The 4,435-nt window shown below is 40.2% G+C and overlaps 1 long non-coding RNA gene across 1 annotated transcript; it reads left to right on the top strand.

The window, feature by feature from the left end:
* The first annotated feature begins 488 nt into the window (after window positions 1–488).
* LOC117466213 (uncharacterized) lies at window positions 489–3,025 on the top strand. The gene is made up of 3 exons (XR_004554268.2): window positions 489–653; window positions 2,763–2,852; window positions 2,972–3,025. It is a non-coding gene; the product is annotated as an uncharacterized lncRNA (long non-coding RNA).
* Window positions 3,026–4,435: the final 1,410 nt, after the last annotated feature.

Here is a 4,435-nt window from a genome sequence, read left to right as displayed (position 1 = left end):
GATGTTAGCCTTTGAAACAATTTACATGCATAAAAACCTATAACACACGAGGGAAGGGAACCCCCAACAAGCATAACAGCCCAGGCCCCTTTCACGCACTCTGATACTTGTAACTTCCTATTTATAAAAAAAAAAAGAGACATGAAACCAAAAGACTTGACGTTTTTACTACTGTGAAAAAAACCTTTCTGCACAGTTGATAAATTGTACGTACTGTATTACTAATCTACGTCAAAGTAGTTTAAAAGTTTAAAAGGAATGATAGATAGATAGATAGATAGATAGATAGATAGATAGATAGATAGATAGATAGATAGATAGATAGATAGATAGATAGATAGATAGATAGATAGATAGATAGATAGATAGATAGATAGATAGATAGACTGTTACTTTAATATGGTGTGTGTGATCATTGTCTGGTACAGGATTCTTAAGAAGCTAATTTTAGTGGGGGAGTGACTTCCTCAAAAAGATAAAGTGTTTAGAAATGGAAACAACAAGTCTTCCTTGGTCACATACTTCAGTGTAACTGCTGTAGAGCTGACCTTCTAGGACATACTTGACATTCCCATGAGTGATGGAGGAAATCTATGTCAATGTTGAAGTTGTCAAACCCCTAAAGTCAAGAAGATCATCTGCAAAACAAGAAGGTAAGTGTGTCAGTCAGACTGAAACATCCCGGCTAATTTATTCATGTTAAGTTAGTAAATCAGGTTCATGTTATATGTTTCATGTTTAGTTCATAGCCCAGGTTAGATTTATGTTTAGTCAAGTCTCTTTGTTCACCTGTCTAGTCCTGTCATTGCACGTCCTGTTTTCTTTTGTACACGTTTCAGAGCTCTCCTGCACTTGTGTGTCTTCCTCCCCGTGTTATTGTCAGCCCCTCCCTTGATTGTTGCTACCTTTGTCCCATTACCTCGTGTGTATATATAGTCCTCGTCTCCCTTTGTCCTGTGCCGGTTTGTCTTGTGCCTTGTGCCATCAAGAGAGCCAGATTTCCATGCCAAGAAACATTTGTAGCTGCTTTCACAATGATGATATGCTATTCTCTTTTTATTAACCAGTAAAATAGATCTTTACAGAATCAGAATATTTTGAATATTATTCATTTTAATGGATGGTAATCCATGGTAATGGTAATCTTAAATTGTAAGATTATATGTCTCGATTTAACACAATGGACATGATTATCACAAATGTTTCAGTCTTAAATCTGTATTGTCAATGTGCTTTGGCAATAGTATGTTTTTAATATAGTCATATCAATAAAGCGTATGTGAATTTGTCTTGACTCTCAGTTTGAGTCTTGTTTTTTTTTTTGGATGGATATGTAAATGATGTGTGACTTCCTCAAATTATGTGTGACTTCCTCAAAAAGATAAAGCATTTAGAAATTCAAACCAGCAACCACACTTTCCCCGGTCACATACTTCAGGATAATTTCTGCAGAGCTGACCTTCTAGGAAATTGTTGGCATTCCCATGAGCAATGGAGGAAATCTATGTCAATGTTGACGATATCAAACCCCTTAGCTCAGTGGTTCTCAAACTTTTTCTGTCAGGCCCCCCCTTTGGAGAAAAAAAAAAGTTGCCCCCCCAACAGAAATAGTCAGGCTCAGTGGCGGCGCCAGAGATTTATTTTGGGGGTGCTGTGGGGTAGCTTGACGTTTCATAGAGGGTGCTCAAACATTTAGGGTTTCCCATTAATGTACCGGTCGCTACAGAGGAATGTTCTACTGCAACACTCCCCACACATATACACAGTGTTCCCGCAACTGTTACAATGAAGGCTCGATAATCAGCTCACAGCATTTAGGTGTAAGCAGGGGTAAAGTGCTATTTTTATAGGTGGTGTGTGGACCTAACCTCCTCTGGGGGGGTCCGGGGGCATGCTCCCCCGGGAAGATCTTTCTTTCAATCTTGAAGTTAAAAGCATCAATCTGGTGCACTTTGAGAGCAACATGAAGAGATCTATGGATACCTCTCTCAACACCCATTTGAAACAGAACTGTAAACAGATTTACTTTTTCTTTATGGATATTTTACAAATCACTCCCCTTTTAAACTTTATTCTTGTTTTACTGTCATATGTCGTATTTCATAGCTGTTTTTAATTTATTCTCTTATTTTTTTTAAACTATAATGATCATATAAACGTGTGCCTCGGAAATAATTGTTTACATTAATGGTGACCAAAACGTTTGAGACCAACTGAGATAACACTGAGAGAGTCCTTTAGCTCACTGAGTCTCTCAGTCTGACAGGAGAGGACTCTCCTCCACCTTGTTGCTGAAAAAACTCCTTATATTCGTTAGCGTAGCTCGCTAGCACCAGAAGCTAACAACAACCATCTCCGGTACCGGTGCGCTCTCTCGCTCGCGCACGCACACAAAATGGCTCGTTCCACACACACACACACACACACACACACACACACACACACACACACACACACACACACACACACACACACAGACACAGAGCCGAGCTTTAATGAAACACAGAGACCCAGACGTAATAGTACTGCATCATATTATTTTCGGATCAATAATTTTTCAAATTATGATTATTTTTCTTTTTTTATAACAATTTTTCCTCCTGGTCTCTCGCGCCCCCCCTGGCATGCCTCTGCGCCCCCCACTTTGAGGACCACTGCCTTAGCTTAAGATCATCAACAATACAAGATGGTAAGAGGGTCAGTCAGAGTGCACTGTGGATTTTGGATTTACTGTATTACTCCCTGGTTTTCTCTGTGTTCAGGTCTCAGGAGATTTCTTAGAGCGTCTGTTCTCGGTCTGGGGCTGCTGAGTGTTTTCCTGCTGGCTGGACTCATCGGCCTCGCTGTCCACTGTGAGTCTTTCTTGTAATACGTTTAATAATGTCATTTTGAACGTGTGATTTTCAAGAGCAATATTCTGCTCTGAAAGATGCACATTTGACCAAAACATCGTTTTCTATTTTTCTCCTAGGGCCAAATTAGGAAAAACATTCACTTTGGTTTGTGTCAGTGTGATTGCATCAGGTAATTTAAGAAACATCTATTTTCAGGCTTCAGAGTTTGATGGACAAGGGTGAGTGCTTCATGTGGGGGGTTTTGCATATGGCTCGGTGTATGTAAGATAATAATAATAATTAATAATAATTAGCGCTTTTACAATGACTCAAAGCGCTTTACATATACTGTACACACATTACACATATATCATACATGCAATGGTCAGAAACTGTGGACAATACCCACAGGAGCAAGTTCAGGTGAAGTGTCTTGCCCAAGGACACACCGGCTTTACAGACGCAGCAGCGGCGGGTTTCACCCCTTGATCTGATGATCATTGCACAGCACACTGCGCCACACCGTCCATCTTCACGCCTCGAGGTTATCGAGGCGCTTTTACAAGTATACATTGGCATTATACATGTACTGTGGACAATACCCACAGGAGCAAATCCGGGTGAAGTGTCTTGCCCAAGGACACAACGGCCTGACGCAGTGGCGGCAGGAGCGGGTTTCGAACTGGAGTTCATTTCATTTCATTTCAAACCTTTATTTATACAGATAAAATCCCATTGAGATCATTGATCTCTTTTCCAAGGGAGACCTGCTCAAGTAGTTCCACATGAAACATAAAAACATAAATAGAACAACAAAAGGACATCATACAGCATCATTTACATAATTATCCACATAAACAGGTACCAATAGCTTCCGATTGAGTAGCATCCAACTGAGCTTTAAAAACATTTAGTGGCACCAGATTGTTCAGTTTCCATTTAATTTGCAGACTATTCCAAGACAGAGGAGCTGCGCATCTAAAAGCTGTCTTCCCTAAAACAGTCCTAGCAGTTGGCACATTTAATAAAACCACAGCATTCGATCTCAGGCAGCAGCAGCCACTTACAATTCTCCGAGAGATCAGGGAGCAGATATAAGATGGAAGTTTCCCTAACATGGCTTTGTATATAAAAATGTACCAGTGACTGAGCCTCCGTACAGTTAGTGAAAGCAAACCAGCCCTTGCATACAGGGTACAGTGATGGGTTAATGCTTTACAGTTTGTCACAAATCTCTGAGTACTGTGATACGCAGCATCTAACTTGACCAGGCAATTGGCAGGTGCATTCATATATATCAAATCACCATAGTCCAGCACAGGTAAAAAGGTCACAGTGACTAGCCTTTTCCTGGCCTCAAGCGAGAAACAGGACTTGTTCTTGTAGAAGAAACCTAGCCTAACCCTCAGCTTTTTTAGCAGGTTATTGACATGAAGTTTAAAAGAGAGACAATCATCAAGCCAGATACCAAGGTATTTGTAACAGGCAACAACTTCAAGTTTTGTTCCTTGCGTAGTTACAATATCTAAAACAGGCTCTGGTGTCTTTTTTGCTTTTGAAAAGAGCATTACCTTGGTTTTATCCACATTTAAAAGAAGCTT

Source organism: Pseudochaenichthys georgianus, chromosome 21 (assembly GCF_902827115.2).
Source record: "Pseudochaenichthys georgianus chromosome 21, fPseGeo1.2, whole genome shotgun sequence".
Classification (NCBI taxonomy): Eukaryota; Metazoa; Chordata; class Actinopteri; order Perciformes; family Channichthyidae; genus Pseudochaenichthys; species Pseudochaenichthys georgianus.
Note: the sequence above shows the minus strand (reverse complement) of the source record. Positions and strands in the feature narration are given on the sequence as shown.